Genomic DNA, 22,129 nt, shown 5'->3' with positions numbered 1-22,129 from the left:
GTGATAGCATTTAAATTTAAGCTTTAATGAAACTTTCTATACAGCAGAATATTTTTTAAGCATGCTATTAAGTTATTTTAAGTAATAAATTGCTTCCAAATTTAGGTTGTATATAAAACAGAAGATTGAGAGGATCACCTAAGTTTTTATTAAAATAAAAACAGCTAATAGGGATTTTGAACATCTAATAAATGAATTGATGAAGAAGATATTGGGCAAAGTATCATTCAACTTCCATTAGTTTTTAATATATGGTTAATAAGTTAAAAATTTAATTCAACAAGAATGAACTATGGCTGACAATCAGGTATTTTTCGGGTTAAAAATATTGGTTGAATAAAATATTTTACTATATTTTCATTCTTCACTTATTTTTTTGTATTCATGGATTCACCGATCGGTGAAAGTTGCACTGGCATGATTTTTATTTTCTTCCTTGGACAGCTAGATTTGAGTTCTTTAATGCCCCTAAGTTAAACCCTATGGGGAAAATGTTTTATAGCAAGAAAATGATATAAAGATCTCCAATGAGAGAAAAAACTATCTCTTCAATCTTCAATTATCTGCACAAAAACCACTTACCAACCAACCATTCAACTCTGACCAACTTAAACATTGAAATTTAATAATGAGGGTCAAAATGGGGAAATTAAACTGTCAACAAATACAATAAAATTCAATTAGATCCTTTTTGATTTTATTTAAATTTAGAGGATCTGTTTATAATTGCTGACCTCCATTAAATAATCCTACTAGATTCCGATCGTAACTGGTACCAACCTGTTCAGTTTAATGGAGTATCAGTTTAAAAAAAAACCCATGTTCCCCTTCAGTTTTATTAAGTTTAACAGAGGGTATTCATTCATTATGATAAAAGATATACTGCTTTTTTTCTTGTAAGATATGAGTTTCAAAGTTCAAGGCTGTCGAATGTGTACAAATGATGCCTTTATACTGCATTGGTAAAAATTTCCTAAGTTGTTGCCACAGGCCATTTTTAATAGCTCATCATTTCTTAACATCACAATTCATGTAAAGATTTATATTTTATTTGCAATGAAATTTTAAAAATGTTATTTGATACACATTTCTTCAGAAAAAGAGAAAATATATTAAAAAGGAGAAAAGTTCTAATCTTTTTCTTTTATAATTTATTTTTATCATCAGGTATTAAAGCACACATTAGTAAATTATAAATACAATACCGAAAAAAAATTGAAAAACTTCAATGTAAATTGTCTACATATAATCCATCACTAATTTGTCAAAACATTTATGAAGCATGTGCTAATTCTTAAAGGCTTACTACAACCAAATACATAAATAAAGAGTCAAGCTATTTTGTTACCTACATACTTATAATTTCATCACAATTTACATACTCTAAACATACTAAATCTAAAGGGATGCTTATTTTCACAGATTCTGTCAAGTATTGGAGTTTCAATTTTCGCTGTTTTAAAAAATGATTAGCTTTATAAAGTTTTAATATTTATTCCACAGTTTTCTGTCCAACTGGAAAATAGTGAAAATCAGTACACAGCGAAAATGAATGCATTTACAGTATAGGTCTAAAGGTTGATGTGAACTGTATGGACTAGGTGGATAAATTGAACTTTGCTATTAATATATAGCATTCCTGTTTAAATTCTAATTTGCCTAATTGCTCTGTGCAATTTAAGAACACCATAATTTGATATGAAGAACAGATAAATTTTTAATTAGTGTTATTCCAATCAAATTTCCTGATAAAACAGATTTTATACAGACAATGTCAGATTATCTCACTAATCAATTATCTATCAATTAGGAAAGTTTGCAATTAATTTCTTTCACCTAAAAAAAAATTGTCAATTATATGTGACAATTTGTTGGTGTCATATTTCAAATTTCACATGAAAATTTTAAAATAATTCTTGAAATACCAAAAAATACTTTTAAGATTTTGAAAAGTTATTCTTTTTTCAATAAGAACATAGTAGACATACAAACCTTGAACAACAAAATGTGCTTGTAATTTTTTTGTTGTAAATTCCCCTAAAAAAATTCTAGCTTCAAAGTTATGCAAAAAAAAAAAATTATAATGCCAAGAAGATACAATAAAACTTACATGTATTTAATTCACAATTCCAAACTGTGCTTTTAACTCCATGCAGAACAAACTTAAATCATTAATGATCCATATAAATACAAGGACTGAAGACACAACATACGCAGCCTACTTTCAAACAAGTGACCAAGTGTAAAATAGATCTTTAACCTATTCCAAACAGATTAGAATTATAATGCAATTTCATACCTTTCCATGGAGGTCTGTGCTATCGAACTGGACCTAGACATAACTCAATGGGGGACCAGTCGCCTTGCAGTAAGACGGACATGAAATATGTTCAGTCTTTAGTAACATTACAAGAACACTTGTAAGAAAATTTACATTTCAATAGAAAATGGGGACATCTGTCCAGTGACCAAGGATTAATTTAAAAAAAAAGTAGCCAAAAAATAACCTATTTGCAAAAGAAGATGAAACGGTCAAGAAGCCAGAGGGTTGTAAATGACTTGTGGACCACTCATTAAAACATTGGCCATAGCTATTGTACATTATGTTAAAAATGTAATTAAAAACTCCTTCACTGGAAAAAAAAGTGAAAAAAATGAAATAAAAGTATAAAAGCAATCCTTTTTTCATTATTGTCCATCCAACTCATCAATTACGATTAATAAATATTCATTTCTGTTACTGTTGAGTAACTTTACGTCTAAAACCCATGTCGAAAGAACATGTGCTATATTGTCAAACACTATGATTGGACGATACTCCATTAAAATCAAACAGCAGTATCCATAAAATATTCTTTGTAGTTTATTTTTTTGTCCGTCAATTGCATGGGCTTTATTCAAACAATTACAAAATATGCTGTCCATGTATAACGTCACCTGGCCTATATTAATGTTCATAAAGGAAGCTTTTTTTTGTGCTGTCAAGTTAACACCAAAGTAATAATTGTGTCCGTAATGATTGAATTTCTAAATGTAGTGTCAAATCGCCAACCGTGAATTGTTAACATTGTACAATTTATGATATTGCTACATTATAATTAGTCGAGATGTCCATAACTAAAATTTCAATAGCCTGCGGGTAAAACTTCACTGGACTACAGAAAAATGTTTCCGTTGATAACATGATTTTACTTTATTAACATCATTGAATGACTAGGAAAGAAGGAAATAAAAATAAGTTAATGAATTTTTTTTTTTATCTAGAAGTGCATGAGAAAGCTGAACAAACACAAGGAATGTCCTTGAGATATGAAGTTGTATACTGCTTATCCTAATACACAGTTAATAAAACTTCAATTCAATTATTTTCCTGTTGATTTTAATACAAATTGCCACAAAATATATGTTGCCTTTCAGCGCAAGAATAAATTGAAAATCTAATTCAAAATTTTCCTACATTTGGCCTTGACCATTGCATATACATGTTCTGCCAAGTTTTATTGGTCCAGTTTTTGACTTTCTTATCTATAACTTGACCAATATCATCATGACCTGTAGGACTTCATGCAGATTTTAAACAAATTACTCAAGTACAGGTGATGGCAATACATGCCTCCACTTTTAATTTTTTTTTTTTATTTAACCATTTTTAAAGAACATGAAATGTTGTGTATTAAGATATTAAAACAGAACATTTTCATTGATTGCAAAAAAGGTAGCTTAAATTTGCAATTGTAATAAGTAGAACTTTAATGTGATTTCCTTTGACCAATGTTAAAAATGGTTAAAATTACATTTTGGTTGCACTAAATTTTCAAAACATATATATATGTTACATACATGTTTCAAGTACAAGAAACAAAATCCCCCCTTTTTCTCACAATACTTTGGTTCTCTTTTATCATATAAAACTGATTGGTCATCATCAATATCATATTGAATGCACTGGCAAGAGACATCAATAATTAATTAAGAATTAGATGGAAACAGATCACAATAACATGTAGGCTTTGCACCTGAGCTGGCAGGTGAATTGCATTTACCTGGACAAGGTTACAATCAATAATTAGGTTGAGTGACACCTTTGTTGTGTATAAGTAAATTATGACATGCATGTGTTCTAGAATAAACATTAGCATGACCCCTAATAAATTTGTCATAATTATTGGTGTTAAAGAGTTTAACTGCACATCATTTGCATAAAGACTATATGTCTGTAATCAAATTTGCATACAAAATTCGGTCAATATATTCATACTAGATTTCTATTACAGTTATATTAGGAATGGTTAATGCATATTAAATTGTAGAAATATTTGAAATTGATGTCATAATGTGATCTTAAATATTTGTGATGTTTCCTCGTGATAAATAGAAACATTTGAAGCATGACCCATTTTTCAAACCAACAATTGAAATATCTTTTCACATATATGGCAGCTGGAATCTAGTAACGAAACTAAGATGCCTGACATTTAAACAAGATTGAAAAACAGAGAAATCATGGAATTTATAATTTCTAAATTTATCCAAGGATAGTATAGTTGATGTAATAAAAATCCTTGGATTACTATATTATTTAATGATATTCAATGTTGTAACAAATGTTTCACTAAAACTCTTTATAGAACTTACATTATGCATGTATCCAAGTTTATAAATTATTGTTTATTGTGTCACACCCACACAAAGAAAAGTACACAAGGATTGATTTTTAATCATTCTTGTACCTGATTAACAATCTATTACTCACTTTTGTCCACAGATTCTTGTTCAAACAAATATGTGATGGTAAACTCTCAAAAATTGCTATAAATCAATATTTCAGTCATTCCTTTTAAAATAGCTCTCTTTACATGGTTGATAACCAAAGTCATTGGCAAAATTCTATCCAAACAAAAAATAATGAAATTCCTACATAAAACTTGAACAGGAAACATGAAATAGTAATTATAACAAAAGAGGAAAAATATTAAAAAAAAGAATTCTAATCTTTGTCAGAAATTGACAAGTACTGTACTAACACACATACATGTAACATTGAGATAATTAAACACACACACACACAAAGGACAATCTTGAAAATTACATAACAGAAAACAGTTGCACTCAGTGAGTTGTATTGTACTCTAGTAAAATTACAGGTAGAAATTGTACTGTACTACCTAAATTTGGTCAAGGTCCAATTTTCAAGATTATCAATTCTAAAAATATACCAAAATCAACATGTTAAGTTTTACTACAAATACTCTCTTTCAAAACAATTGCGTAAACTGCACAATGGAGGCTAAAGAACATTTAATGTGGAAAGAAAGAAAAATAAAGGGGACAATTGATTTAACAGTTAAGAAAGAAATACATGTACATGTAGAAACAAATAATAAAAATTGAAACATACCTGAGTTGTCCTTTACAAACTTTGTAAATTTCAAAACAGAGTGCGTAAATTTCACTATTATCTATACTCCGTGCAGGTAGGAAGATAAAAGTTTACATGTACACAGGTGTCACAATTTCAGGTATACAATAGGCAGTCATTAATTGAGCAATTTCCCATAGAGAAACCCTAATGTGTAGAATGCCCATGCAACCAATCTATCTCTTTGTTGAGTTACAATCAAAATTCCTCTTGTTACAAAGTAATTTCCAGCTTTTGTTAATACAGGTATGCAAGATTACCTAATAATCAACAAAGGGTCTAGTACAGGTAAATAATCCCTTTGATATGGACATAAGGTGACCACACACAGGTGCAAATTGTACACAACTGACCAATGACTTTAATTATCTACAGGTATTTCAATTAAAGTTTGTTTGGTTTGGGGCTAAATTCTTCACCTAGGTACAAATTTCTGCAGTGTTTATTCATTGAGTTTTGATTACACCACTGTACATAAAAGGCCCTTAGACCGATTGGCTATCTAGGAGCGAGATAAAGAAATGTCTTACATCGACGGTCCACTTAAGTGGACTGTTAGTTTGCCTCGAGGTGGTTGAAAATTTTACTGAAAGGATTGGTCCACTACCTAATGTGGGAATTTCATTTGTTATTATTACAATTGAAATGCATGACAAATTTCTGATAGGTAAAAAATTAGACCTTCCGACTCATAAACCGTTACCCAGCAAAATAAAACATGTTTTTACTTTGTATTAAATGCTTTTAGCCATAAGACAACTGTCACCATTTGTAATTGAGAGAGTTTACTTATAATACATCTTGCAGATGAATAGCCATGTGTACAAAATATACTAATTTAAAACTACAGGCCAAATTAAAATGCAGGCAAATTATAAACAGCACAATACTTCAAAACTTCCATGTAAAATTATGGCTGATTATTTACTAGTGCTTTTAATACGTAAACAAAATATTTAAAAAATGAGCAAAAATCAAAGGAGAAAAAGTGATAAAAATTCTATTTGAAAGAACTTTTAAGTGTGACTCAAATTGCACTTACGTTTGTTATTTATTTTTTTTTATTTATTTTTTTTTTTCAATTAAGATTTTCAATTAACTCCCACAAAGAATGTCTATTCCAATATATAATACAGTTATCCTCATATTCTGCTTCGTATAGAAGAATGGTTTTCGGCAATATTTATTCATATACTCCTACAAAAAATTTTAAAAAATATTATTCTATAAAGGAATTTGTTTCATAATAATACATACTGAGTGACTCTAGGGAATATAAGACAACAGTCAGGAAAAAAAGAATAGGTTGTATCCTCTTTAGATAAATTCTTTCAGCGTTATTCAAATATTTGATGGAGAATGTTATGATCTCTTTTTTTTCACCTTTTGCCTAACTAATAAATGGACTTGTACTTAAAAGCAATGTAACAAATGGGTTTCTGCATACTAAGTAACCTTCAATGTCAAGCTGGAAGAAAAATATTATGGAATTAAGATTAATTACATTTTGATAGAAAATAAAATCTTATACCTACAAACCTATACCAAATCTTTTAATTTTTATTTTTGCAGTTATGTCATGACCCCCATTTCCAAAATATTTTTTAAACTTTAAAATTTGTCATTATGCTTAATTGGACAGAAAAACTTAAAGAACCTTAGGCATATATTGAATTTAATTTCAATTTGACAGCATTCAAGAAACGGCAATCATAAAAAAAAACATAATCCAGGGATAGCAACTAGACAACAAAAATAGACAAACACAACAAGGAAAACAATACAATCAAAATAACACACATAGCAACAAATGTAAATGAGCAACCCTGGCTTGATCCATTAATAACTGGAAACATGGAAGCATTGGTAGGGCAAATGTCCTCTGCTTTTCTAATACATTCCATGTTGCTCATAAATGAGGTATGCTCTTCCTTTTTCATTTTTGTTGAGCCAATAACTTGCATTTCCTAAGTTTAAAATCGAAATGCTTGACTGATAGAAATTAAAAGTTAGCGATTCAAAGCAAAAAAAAAAAAAAAAATAAAAATAAACATAAAGCTGCACATTTTGTCGTGCTAGATGTTCCGATATGGTATCCTTTCATTGGCAATATGTCTCTAAGAACAATGTATGCTGCATCTTTATCAAGCCATATACATTACAAATGTACTAGAAATAAATCCATCCAGTGAGAGCCAAAATAATTGTGATCAATCTAAGATGGACCAAAAGACAGACAATGGGAAAAGGATTACAAATATACCCCCACTTGTGTGTGTGTTGTGGGGGGGGATATAAAAATACACAGAAGTTAATATAACTCATAGTTACAAAAAAAAAAAAACTATAAAAAAAAGCACACAATATCATGGTCTGTAGATTAGAAGCTTTCTTATATCAAGAAATGTTTAAGATACATGCAATCTAATAATAATTACATTCTGCAGCTTAAGAACTTTTAAAACTGCCAAAAGTAACTTAGCCATGCAAATTCTGCAAAGATTGACATCTTTTGTTATAGCAAATATATGTTTCCCTTAGTTATTATCTCCCTTGGCTGTCAGTTAATTTTTCAAAAATGAAATTCTATAAATACATAAAATCAAATGCGACAATTCCAGATATGATTATCATTATACCACCTCAATGCATTTAGATCTAAAAACAGCATTACTAAAAGTAAAATTGGATGTGACAGTTTTGAATTTCAGTACCCTTTAGAAATGTGCAACATAATGGAAATGCTATGTATTTTTTAATAATCAAATTGTCTTTTATCCTGTACATCAAACTTTTAACACTGGGATTTATCTAGTTTTCTAAATGTTAAGGATATTAAAAAATGCCAAGTTCTTTATTTCAATACCACATCCAATTATTTCAGACCATGCAGAGTCCAGTTCTAGATATATCTACATTTGGTCATGCTTTGTTAATGTCATATTACTTCAGAAGAAAAAAATATTGGCATTTACACGTTTATAAAGTATCTCTGTACTTGTATATTGAAGTAACAGTCTATGTAAGAATCATGCAAAATCTGAAAAATGTGATACACCCCCAAAAAGGCTACATACTTTTATTTTTGTCATTAAGTTGTTAAATGGGTCTATACTATGAAATGTGTAATTATTCGTTCCTATCTGTCTACTCTTAGGAGGTAATCAACATTGAAATTCTAATAGATTCTATTGTATTTGAGTGTCATTTATAGAGTTACCTCCCTTAATTTTGAAATCTACAGTGCATTCTATACAATTTTTATCTCCTAAAAACACAGGTTATACGAAGAACTGAATTTTAATTTCTGTTTACTGTGGCTATTCAAACAAAATATCAAAAAATAAAAATATGTAGGCTTTTTACCCATGAATCTTATTTTGCATGATTCTTAGCTGGAGTGCTACTTATAATGTTTTCCAGACTTACTTTGTGTAAAGCTTAACAAAATGCTTACTTATTAATTAAAAGTGTTCCTAACATCAGAAAGACTATTGAGAATTTTGGAACCAAAGAGTCTTGAGTATATGTAATTTTTTGGAATTAGTGCAAAACGTTTATGAGTTATTTAGCTAAGGAAACAGTCTATGTTTGGATGACAATGATAGGTAATATACAATACAGTCAATGGCCAATGACATGCAAAGCTAATTTTCCCCTTTCCTCCTCTCATGCCAAATTTTGTCACCATCACAAAATTAACCTATACCCAGCCTGTTATTTTCACTGTTCACCTAATCTTTAATCTTATCACCAAGTTTCCATTCAAAAATTATCAAAAGATAAGTATTCATGCAAAAACATATTAAGGCATTTTTTCAATTCTTCTATTCATAAAATATAATTTCACCTTTAAATATTTTGATTATTGTACAACAATGCAAAACTTGCAAGGTCACCTTGTAGTAATATTATATTATATAACCTCAGTTTATTCACACGATTTACTTGATTCAAGTCTAAACTAATAATAAAATGCACTGCAAAGTGCACAGTATTACATTACAATACACCGTGTAACACCGTGATAAGATTTCAAAACATTGAAGTTCAAGGATGAATACTGCAACGTGGTGCATTATTGATTTGCACCAGTTACGTAAGAATGCGGAAAAGATTATGTAGAGTAAATGTTTGTAGCCCTGCACTGAATGACATAACAGCTCTAATTTGTGACGTTTTTTATTTTCGTGGGTGGAACGATGGGCGCCCTAAGGGAAATTTATGATAAATTCTAATGATCTAAAATGCACTTGGAATGTTTTAGAACTTGATAGCTGAAAAATCTATTTTTTAATACAGACAGATCATCTTGAAAGCAGGAGTCATCACATTACAGAGATAAAATACTTCTGAAGATAATATACATCTTATTACAGATAAAAAGGACAAATTTTTAAAAATTGCCAAAAGATAAATCAATGGATATTTCTTAATGCATAACAATAATAAATCTGTCAAAATACACTGTGACTGATACTGAAAAAAATGTGAAAAAAACATGAAATAAAACAAGATTACAAAAGTTTGGTCAAAAACATAAAAAATGGTTTTAACATAAAAAACTTACAGCTGAGGCAATGCTATGTCATACAAATGGTAACAAAAGTAGATGAAATATAGGGATTGAATAATTGTTAACAAGTGACAATCCCAAGTGCCACCTGTCTGAGTAAAAACCTGCACCTCAAAACATCTGAACAAAACAAAACAAAATCTCAGCTTCCATATGAAGCTGTTATGATCTCATTAAAACAAGACATGTGTGCAGGGTAAAGACTTGTCATTGTGTAACATGCTACTCCACTGCTGTTTCAAATTGCATTTGTGGTCTTTAGTTATGCCACTGCCTGCTGTTGCAAGTGCTATATTGTAATAGCATATTTGAATGAACGCACTTCAAAGCAGCAATTACAATGCATTCAGGAGAGTTTTATAGCAACTGAAGTATGAAAAAGGGAGGATTTTTACCACTGAAGCAATTTATGTAAATAGGGGTAAAGCATAAATTTACTTTTCTGATTGCTGTTGTTAATCCACTTTGATTGAGCAGGGAATAATTTTGAATTTTAAGATTCATGCAGGCCACTATTGTACTGGGATGGTGAGAAATTCAGTGTTCCAGTTTTTTTCTGTGATTATTTAAAATAATCTTGAATGCAAAAAAAAGCAAACAAAAAAAAACCCTAAAGATAGTTGATTACTAAAAAAAAATAATTATATACACTGTAGTTCATATAATTAATAGGTAGAATCAAATGTGAAAAAGTTGTTTGGCTTTTCAATGCTACACACATACTGATATTTTGTTCAACAGGTGACTCTCAGAAATCAAACTAAAAAAATTGTTTTTCACATGAGTCAGAATCTAATTACATTTGACCAATATTGTATAAATATCTACATGTTCTGGATGAAAATCTACATTGGACAAAAAGTAATTAAAAATATGAAAATAAACATGCAATAAATGAGTAAAAGATTACCTTCAGATTAAAAGCTGTCTTTCTAACACTCTAAACTGATTCATTTATTCTCCTTATAAGGAATCTATGATAGAGGTAACCAGATAGATCACTTGAAAACACAACTTTGATATAAATATGGAAAAAATACTGAATGCATGAAGTTAAATAGGACTGTTGATGTAGCTTCCACTGACCGTATGTATAAGCATGTTTAGGCCTATACAGTGATAACGCAATGTATACCGCTCAAATTTCATGCAATGCGACATTTGTTAGACAGACATGGTTTCATTTTACATTTATCGAATCAATTTCTGAATTCTGAGAAATGTGTCATTGTGGCTGGTTATATTCTAGACCAAAGGTTCCAGTTTAATAGAGTAAAAATCAACTTGGTTACTATAACAAATAGAAATTCAACAAGTAATTACAGACGTGCAGTACATCAGCACATGTGCTAAATATTTAAAAAATCAAATCACATCCCCCTCACCTCTGGACCACAATACAACAAACAGTTTCAGAAAAAAATATGTTGTACTGTAAAATCAGTTATTTTTGCAGAACAAATTTTTGCAGTTTGATGTCAAACGTGTTGGTTTTTCACCAATTTTTTGTAGTTTATATATAGCAGTACTTTAAAAATAAGTCATCAGCAAAACCTAACTCCAATGCAAAGGTACAAATTCTACATGTATTTCTTCAATAAACCCACCCCCCTTTTTGGAAAGTGGAAGGTATGGTGCCAGTCTGTAAATTCCTTTATCTGTGCATCACTATAATTTTCTCTTTGTAGACTTCATATTTGAGAAAAGCTATACAGATAGGTATGCAAGATCACTGGAGTTGATTTCAGATTCCAGCACCATCAACTTCCTGTTTTATGACCATGTTTTGTATTTAAACCATGTGGAGAACTTTGGTGAGCTTTGCTGAAACTGAATTAAAATCCATGAACAAGAGCAAAACTAGATGAAAGGCAACAGATCAAGAAGAAGTTGCACGAATTTCAAAGGAAGTCTGTTTCTGTTGATATTCCAAGCCAGGAACGTGTAGTCCAGTGGTTGTTGTTTTTTTTTCACTGTTATTTGTTTTATGTTTTTTTCTATAGATTAGGTCAATTTTTTTTCATGAATTGTTTCAGATCATTTATTTTGGGGACTTTTACAGCTTGCTTTATGGTATGGGTTTTGTCCATCATTGAAGACTGTGTGGTGACTTGTAGAAGTTAAATTGTTCATTGCTTGCCATTTGGTGGAGGACTACCTCATTGACAATCATACCAGATCTTCTATTTTTACAAATAGAAATGAGTCAATACTTGCTAAGTTCAATTTTATAAAGGTCCTTCGTCATGAATTGAATCCACATGGAACCAGATTTTTTGGAACGAGTGCTTCAAATTAAGGGGAAATTTAGAGAAAAAAGGTCACGATTTAAATGTAAGTGTATTTTAACCAGTGTTTATAACAAAGTAACTAAGCACCTGCACAGATGGAAAAATTACATTTTAAGAACCAAGACGAATTCTTTTATAAAATTTGCAATTATATTTCATAAACTTCCAGCGTGTCACATGATAAAAGAAACAGTTTAAAGTTTTTTCTCCATTTTAAGGTATTGTTCCTCTATTACAGCCATTGAGACTTTATCTTTGTCATATAATTGCAGTATAACCATTTATTGGGTCTCAAAGCTATGATATTCTTTGAAAAAATATTCCAGACATAATATTGATGTCAAGGGCATTATATTGTACAGAGTCATGAACTTCCATTAACATTTTGTTGTAATTTTTTTTTCTTGTTTTTTACAATTTTGTTCTATCGGTAGTCTTGTTTAGACTCCTGCTAAAATTTCAATCATATTAAAGATCATCATGTACAATTTTATTCAAAACTTGAAACATGAAGTAACATATTTATTTTTTTGTTTTCTCGTGAATGTCTTCATATCAGATTTGTTCTGTAATTACTGACAAGAACAAATTTGGAAAAATTATAAAAATGAACCTATGAATAAGACAGAGTTGACGTCACCTCAGTTTTAATTTAATGTTCATCAGCAATTTTTCTCTGCAATTATCCAGACTGGATTTTGAAGGAAAAAAATCACATTAATCTGTACTAAATTTTATAATAGCACTAAATTTGGCAATATCATATTTGATACTTTATTCATCAGAATTTTCTTTTCCCAAAAGGGAAAGCAAATTACTTCATAATTTACATGATTTTCAATTATCACTTGTACACATCCAGATATTTTTAATTGGAGGGTCAGTCTTAATACCAAGAAATTCATAAAGTGTGTGTGTGTGTGTGTTTTCCATGCTCATCTTTTATAAATAAAAAATTATACATAAAGTTCTCCAACAAAAAAGGGGGGGTTAAACCCAAGCCACCCTCCACTGGATCTGCCAACAAAAAGTTGACAAATTCCTGGCCAATTAAATTGATGTTTTGTAAATACCTCTTTTTACTTACAGAGGTTTAATGCTTTGTTATTGTTTATTTCTCAAAAAAAAAAAAAAATAAATAAAAGCAACTTTTAAATCAATGCCAAGGACAATTTCAATCAGAAACATCAAATTTGAAAATTAAAGGTTGTGTCTATTATAACAGGGTGCTCAATTATATGACGCAAAGTTGTTTGAAAAAAATACTGGGTTACAGTTGATACATTGTTATTTCTTTTGGCCTTTCGACATTTGATACTCTACACAATGTGGCTAACTTGAAAGGAACAATAATAGTGGTGTACAGCGTGATCAAATTCATGGCATTTACCGTGTACAGAACAGAATTTGAAGGGGTATCGCCACAAAAGCCACTTGAAGTTTCCAAGCGATTAATTTCTAATTGACCCTTCCTGCTTGAACACTATGCATCTGATATTATTAGAGTAGAGCTGCACTTTAGGTATGAAGAAGCTTATTACTGGCCGTTAAAATTGACAACCCAAATTTTTGAAAACTTAATTTAAATAGACTCAATAACGACCAGTTAAAATTGACAGCAAGGATTTTGGACCTTACCTTAGATTTAGTTTGCAAGTTGACTAACTGGACATATTAGTTAAATTTCTTTGGACATATACTGGACATGGACCCATCAAAGTGTTATTTCCTTTTAAGGCACTGTTATGAATGTTGACATTTTGCATAAAAATAATGATCTGCTTCTGCTTTATAAGAAGAAAATAAGAAAATTACTAGCATAAAAATTAGAAAAGACCCCTTCCTACATTAAGGGAGGTAGCCATACACCTAACCTGCACACTTTCATTGAAATCCAATGTGCTAAATTTGACTTCCATAAATAAGTTCTACTGCTATATAAAGTTTACCTCATTCAAATCCTTGGTGCAACTTTAAGAAAAAAAATTATTTTCTTCAGAAAAACATTATTTACATTCAAACTAGTGGGTGTGATGTTTTCATGGTAAATTTAAACTAGATATAATTATTGTGTAAAACTTAACCTCATATCTCTTCGTATAATTTCTAGATTTTGACCTTGTTACAGATCTGCACTTTGATGTAAAGACACTTAAGATGTATGTTATGTGTGAAATTGACTTCAAAGCACTGCAGTACTGTATATAACTGGTGAGCAAGAGCACCCACCTGAAATAGGATGGAACATGCTAAATTAAACTACTGAGGAAGTAATTCAATATTGGGAGAGGAAATCTTATCGTAAGAAATTTATTCTAGAAAGGACAAAGAAATATTTACTCAATTCTTTTGACAGATTACTGCCAATTCTTGCACATGAGAACAAGACTTACACATTTTGAAATTAAAATTTCAATCCAAGTCCTTTGATCCTTTTTTCTTTCTTTGATCTTTGAACATTTAAGAGACTTTTTATTTAATTCTCACCCAATTTGACAATTGAAAGCTAGCAGCTATATTGCAATGCCACTCACACTGACTTGATTAGGTTAGTAATGTGAAGGCATAGTTTATATGTATTTTTAGTAAAACCCCAGTAAAAAATAAATTCTTGATTATAAAGAACCATGGAAAAACATATTTTGTACTATTTTTTGAATTGCCTAAAATGTGAAAACCATGACTTGTTGTCATTCTTTTACTCAAAACAAACATGATCCTAAACTTCAAACTGTAAGTTACCATGACATCATTACTTTGTATGATTTTAGTTACTTCATGTTCTTTGTTGAGTGTGTCTGTTTTCCATGTCTGGTCTTTGTCCCTGGATTACATTTTTTTTTATTTCTGCTAGAATCATGGTTCCCTTTATTTAACAGAATGGTCCTAACAGTTAACTACTCAGACCAAAAGAAACCATTTTATACAATCTTAAACCCTGACTATCAAGACCAATCCATGACTGTCATCTGTTACTTGAGATATTTTCACATCTTTCCATAAAATATCATTTCTGATTGACCACAAAGCCCAATACCATTATTTCAAATTGAAACCTTATATGACATACCTACTGCATGTAAAGTCCATCCATTCACAAACATGAACAAGTTTCTAAGATCCCCTTAAACTTCTTAAACTGACATATTATAACCTTTCCCACCATGTCCCTTAAAACAATAAAAGTAATTTCAGATGCTTTTCCTTCCTCATAAACTCTAAAACCAATTTCAGCACAATAATTATGTTGAATCAGACAAGCAAAAGCATTTTATTTCCCTTTTATATTTTTATTTAGTTCATTTTCAAATCCTGAACTTAAACATTTCAAAATGACCCCAAAAGAATCTTATGTTCCCAATGCCCCCCCCCCCCTTAATCCTCATGAACTAACCTCTTAAGTAGCACTTAAGCTAAGGATCATGCAAAATGTGATTCATGGGTAAAAAGCCTACATATTTTTATTTTAGATATTTTGTTTGAAATGTTATAGTAAACAGAAGTAAACATGTGGTTTTTCATAAAACCTGTGCACTTAGGAGAAAAAAATTATATAGAATGCACTGTAGATTTCAAAATTAAGGGAGATAACTCTGTAAATGACGCTCAAATACAATAGAATCTACTGTATTTTCAATGTCGATTATCTCCTAAGAGCAGGCAGATTTGAATGAATAATTACACATTTCATAGTATAGACCCATAAAACAACTTAATTACAAAAATAAAAATATGTAGCCTTTTTTGGGGTGTATCACATTTTTCAGATTTTGCATGATTCTTACAAAGACAGCTACTTAATATAATAATATCTTCATAAACCTTTTACACTTTCCTATCAGCTTTGACGATTTCTTCATTGTTACTTCAAAACAGTTAAAACCCCTAAACTTTTACAATGGACCTTATAAAAAATCAATGGAACTTCAGGTCCTTACTTTCCCAAACCTCTACAAAATATAAGACCTCTAACTTACCTCCTGCCTCATTCAAGCCTCTATCACCCATAGGGATGAGAAAAAAGCAAACAACACACTGTCATCCCATCCCATATGTCCTGTGACAATTAGCATGTCACTGATTATGCACAATAATTATCATATGAATCAAGTAGTAAAAATCTCCCACATTCTCTACTCATGCAGAACTTCATCATTATAGGTCCACATAAATACTCTTTAAAGATTCATAATAACATAAATTTTACATTTAAAGTTCAATGTGGTTCGTAAAAGGAACATTTCTTTGAAATATTTAAAATTCTCTTTCAAACATTGCCTTTTATGACTTTAATGTACGCTGTTATGCTATGTTAAAATGTAAAGTGCTCATTTGGCATGCACAATTTGTTTACTTTACTCTCAATCTTTTTTTTTTCATTTTCATTACAAAACTTTCCCCATTGGTAGCCCCTAATTGCAAATTACTGGTGATTAGCTCTGCACAATTTACCTGTAATAAGTGCATGATTGTCCACAACCAATATTTTAATCAAGAAAAGAACAATAAATTTATTGATTTACGATGGGTTCACACACAAATATCAATTAGAACTGAAACACCCAATAAAATTTGCAAGATAGCCAAGTAATTATTAAAATTGATTGATTTTCAATATTAAAAATTTCAGCTCATAATAAAATTTCCCATGTCATGTGGTCACCAATCAATATATACATGCTATACATGGGGCAAACAACACACTGCACTTTTAATAAGTCAATGGCATTGCTAATATGTTGTGAATGGGTCAATAATCCCTTTATTTTAAGCTTCTCAATAAAAGATAGAAAGCTAGATGACCCGATCAAATGACTTTCTAACATACACTTACTATTTAAACTTTTAAGCATAATGCAGTGTGTATATCATGAGGAGTTTGTTTACTACACAAGTAGTTTTTCAAATTTTCCACTTATGACTAAAATCAAACTGTGACCAAGGGATGAATCATTAAAATTATTGATTAAATTTGATCAAGCAACACCCCATTGGGAGCCTCACTATGTGATAGGTATGCACATAGATAAAACAGCTCAAGTCAGATAAAAATTGACCTATTTAAACTTCTCCAGGTGCAAAAAGCTGGATTTTTCTCCCATTGACAAAAGAAAACAAATTTCTACCTTGACTTACCTTGTGTTTCAACAATAAATCATGATATGTATTTTAGTCCACTCTGCCTGGCCCCAGAAACCACCTGTTTCTGACCACTCCCTCCATGGTCAGCCAGGGACCCCCTCATAACTCCACCTCTAATCCTCAGTCACTCAGAGTCGCCTGGAAACTCTTGTAAGTATACACACCAGGTTTTTCCCTTGTCACAGTAGCTGATTTGTTCCACTTGGATTGCACATGTCACTCAGTCATAGTACTGAAAGATACAAGCAAATGTACATTTAAATAACATATTTAAGCAATTAATTTGGGGCACCTGCCAAAGGGGTTTAAAGTAGTGGTCACATAAAAACATGAAAACAATTATAGTTTATATTTTGGTCAAGAGCTAGAGTGTAGAAAACATAAATTTAATTGGCATGGTGGTATGGGAGTACTAAACTACTGAATTGAAAAAAATAACACCCCCCCCCCTTTTTTTTTTTAAGATTGAGTGTTATTGTTGTTTTGGGATATAATTAATGAATACAGTTTCTTAGCTATGATCTTAAATAAATCAGTTGTGTGAAAAAGGTTTGTAAAAAATCCAAATATAGGATTTATACACAATATTGACACATTTAAATTGTGTTGGTTAAAATTCTGTAAATGTTACTGGACAGTTATAAAATGACCTTGGTTTCCCATACACAGACCAATTTTAAGACCTGTAGGCATTCAGGCTGTTTGTTCAGATTTTTACATCCTGACACAACCAAAACAAAATAAAATATAACTGATTTTTTTAAGCTACACATTTTTAAAGAGAGCAAAATTTGTCTTTCAGTCAGAAAGGGCATCCAAATTTCATGCACTCTTTTGGCCTTTAAGGCCCAAAATATTGTAGAATTTTTGGATAATACACATTATTACTATAAGACCAGAAGGTAAATTATTTGAGATTGGGACTGTAACTCCCAGCTCTCACCAGTCAGTAGATAGTAAATTCCTTGTACTATATTTGCACGACTACATATCACGTCCTAACTACTGCACAAACTTCATGACATTTTATGCAGTAGTTTGAAAGGAGTTGCACTTACAGTAATGGGACAGACAGACAGACAGATAGGACAGAATCAAAATGTCTTTCCACCAAAGTGGAGGAGAGACATAAATATAAGGTACTCATAAAATTATTAAGATAAGAAGTGGTACATGAAAATTTGGTTTATTCAGATTAAACATGAAACAGAAAACAACTTTTTGTTGGCCTTATCTTCACAAAAGTTATTGATGATCAAAGATAAATGCAAGATCAGAGAATTCAGCAAAATTCTCAAGTATATTGCTAAGGACTTGTCACTGTCTAGTAAAAATTCTCAGTTTCGATTAGTCAGTCCAGCAATATGATAGGACTTATTCAGCACAAGTACAGATAGCAAGAGCACACAGCAAGCAGTACGGGCATTGCTATAATAATTCTTGACCCATGGCCTTACCAAAATCCAAATCAATCATTCAATTGTGAATCATATTCACACTTGGTCCAAGGCCTGCACCTTAGGACTTAACCAACTTTTTTGCACTAAATGTTGACGTTCACTTCCCTTATTTTCACCATAAGTCATAAAACAGTACATTAAATTTCCTCAATTTAAAAGAAAAAAAAACACAAAAAGGTCTCTTCGACCAGTAGAAATAATAACTAAACAAAAACTCATTAAAACTTCAAATACAAATCTGCAACTGTTACACCTAAAAACCCATGGTTAATGCCAAAAGGAATGTACTTTTGATGTCCTTTATTTAATATTCACCACTTTAGTAGCCTTTTTAATCATTTAGTAATGAACACAAAGATTGAATATTTTCCTTTTGAGTGCCATTATTTTTTGTTTTTAAACTGCAAGAGTTCAATGAATACATTTAAGTAGATTAATTCATGTGCAATTGCGTGATTGTTTCTTGGTAGTAAAAGCAAATGAATTTGATCATTTCTTGTTATTGCTTTTTAAAGATAATTCCTGAACGCATTAAAACATGTCTAAACAGAACCCTCTCTAAACTGAACCCAGTAATGTATGAAAACCAAACATCATCTGAAATCCCTTCATATCAGTTTCATAACATTTCAAAACTGTGTAAACAGCACAATGGCCAAACCTCTCAGTCCTACATGGTTTGGTAACTATAGAAACAAGAAACATGTCAGTGATGGCTCTCTAATGATACCCCTGCTGTCAATCACAATATAAGGAAAATAAACAAAGTCCTAAGTAGAAAGAAAGTTGTCAAATTTTTCTGAAAATGGATTCCATCATATGGCATTATACCTACAGAAAGAATGTGTTAAAATTTCAAGCCGTTGTGATGACCAACTGCTGAGAAATGTTTGACAGAAAAAATTAAAGAACCTTAGTGAGCGCGCTCACATATCCCAATGTTGGATACTAAAGTAAGTTCTTTTCGTAAGAGAAATACAAGTAGAAGGTCCCCAATAAAAAAAGAAATAAGAACGTTTTTTAGGCTTTAGACCTTTATCTTCTAACTAACTTCTGTTACTAAGAGTGGTAGTTTAAAACTCAAGATTGTGATTTCTTGGAGTTTTAGTTAATCCAAAGAAAATATCATTGTAGTGGAACAAAACGTACACTTGACCTGTAAGTTATATACCAAAAATCATGTCATAATCTGCAAGTGTTTAGAAAAAAAAGGCAGAAAAACAGTTATTTCTGTGAATTTAACTAAGTTCAAGGCCCGTAATTTTGGTAAAAATCATTGGAGCAGGACCAACTACAGCCTTGTCATGTACCTTATCATGGTGAACTTATATACCAAAATTCATGTCAATATCTGCATGCATGTAGAAAAAAAAAGTCAGGAAAACTGTTATTTCTGTAAATTTTGCTAAGTTCAAGGCCCATAATTTCAGTAAAAATCATCAGCGCAAACAAAACTTAAAATTGACCTATAACTTATCATGGTGAACTCATATATCAAAAATCATGTCAATATCTGCAAGCATATAGAAAGAAAGTGTGGAAAACTGTTATTTCTTTGAGTTTTGTTAAGTTCAAGGCTCGTAATTTCGGTAAAAATCATCACAGCAGAACGAAAGTTGAACAAAACCTGTAACTTATCATGGTCAACTTATATACCAAATACCATGTCAATATGTGCAAGCGTTTAAAAAAAAAGTCTGGAAAACTGAAGATGGACTGAAGGACTGACGGACAGACGGATGGGTCAAAAATGTTCTAACCTTCGCAACTTCGTTGCATGGAGTATAAAAATGTTATGGACTGACACACAAACATGGATAAAATAGCATAACCACCTCTCCTTCAGAGCAGGGGTATAAATATAGTCAATTCTTCCAGGTTTGTTAGCAACGTATGAAACTAAAACGAAAAACAAATAGTTACTGATCTATTAAGACTTTCATATTTGTAATTATAGTGTATTATAAGCCTGTGGAGGCTGGCTGACTATTCATGTACTAAAATGTAAAATATTTATACCCACACCATTTATATAATATATCCAATGGGAGCCTAGATAATTGTGACAAAATTAAAACAGATGGACAAGGGGATTCCAATATGCCAATCACTTGTTAAGTGGTGGTATTATTCTTTGGGCCAATCAAACTGTTTAAATTGTTTTGAAAGTTAACTAGATAAAAACTTCTGATGGAGAAAATGAAATTTGTGTCGATCTTTCCCAAAAGAGATGCTAAAAGTTTTAGTTAAATTATTTAGGATTGGGACTATAGCTCCAACTCAGTGGGAGTATCAATGAAAATAAAAATGTTTTTATTTTTCTAACCAAGAGAGGCAAGTAATGTTGTCATGTCATGAAATAAGGTGGCCAGCCCATGGTAAAACAATGTTAAACGAGGGTATCACCTACTCCCCCTTTAAGTCTAAAGTACCCTCCATGTTTTGGGTGAAGTCCAAAGTACAGCTGTTTTGAAATGTTAAATCCATGAAGTTGTGTAACTAAGTCTAAAGTACACTTCAAAAATGACCAAAACCCAAAGTCTAAAAAGGGGGGAGGGGGGTGATACCTTCATAAAACGGAAACTCCATAAATTATTTTTAATTCAAATACCATGAAGCTGTTGAAACAGGTCCTGTTGTGTGTCATTATCTTGTTATAACTGAGTAAACTTCAATATGTAAAATCTTAGAGAAAAGCATCTTGAAAAAAGAAATCTATTTTATTCCTTCTTCAAAAGAATATACCTAATGTGTATTTACGTCGGTAATATTATTGGCAACATTTTGCACTCATAATTTCAGTACTGTATATTGTACATGATTTGCATACATATATTACTACACCATCTTATACTGCTGGTTGGTGCCCTCGAAAGACTAAAGGAGATATGAGTCAAGTATCAGTAGCACTTAAAAGAAATTCTTTTATCTATTTATGTAAGTAGTTCCTCATTTTTAGGATAAAACATCAAGATAATTGAAAGCTAAAAAGGAAAAAGCACTGAAAACTTTCCTTGTTCTAAGGAAATAGCAGAAAAAAGGCAAAAATAAATAAAGTACTCATATACTGTGTCAATAAATTACAGTTATACTTTATTGGTAAAACAATACTTAACTGTGAGAATAGATAGCTGTATGAAAAATGTTAAGATGCTAAAAATATAATTAGGTACCAATTGTAAATTGGTTGACTTGTCAAGGTCTGTCAATTGTCTCCAGCATTCATGTCTTAACACCTAGG

At 30.9% G+C, this 22,129-nt stretch overlaps 1 protein-coding gene across 9 annotated transcripts in view; it reads right to left on the bottom strand.

Moving 5' to 3' along the window:
- LOC148598642 (uncharacterized) overlaps positions 1-22,129 on the bottom strand; it is a 114,844-nt gene that overhangs the window by 21,968 nt on the left and 70,747 nt on the right. For 7 of the 9 annotated variants that reach the window (XM_088560205.1, XM_088560206.1, XM_088560209.1 and 4 more), the window contains one exon: positions 17,423-17,660. The gene's annotated coding sequence lies outside the window, so the exon portion shown is untranslated. Of the gene's footprint in view, positions 1-5,398; positions 5,728-16,263; positions 17,384-17,422; positions 17,661-22,129 lie in introns of those variants that run through there. The other 2 variants (XM_088560214.1, XM_088560213.1) reach the window with 2 other exon arrangements.

This window comes from Perna viridis, chromosome 14 (genome assembly GCF_037379345.1).
Source record: "Perna viridis isolate PV_CMFRI_1.1 ecotype Kerala chromosome 14, ASM3737934v1, whole genome shotgun sequence".
In the NCBI taxonomy this organism is placed as follows: domain Eukaryota; kingdom Metazoa; phylum Mollusca; class Bivalvia; order Mytilida; family Mytilidae; genus Perna; species Perna viridis.
The sequence above is the reverse complement of the archived record's forward strand: the minus strand, read 5'-3'. Positions and strand labels throughout refer to the sequence as shown.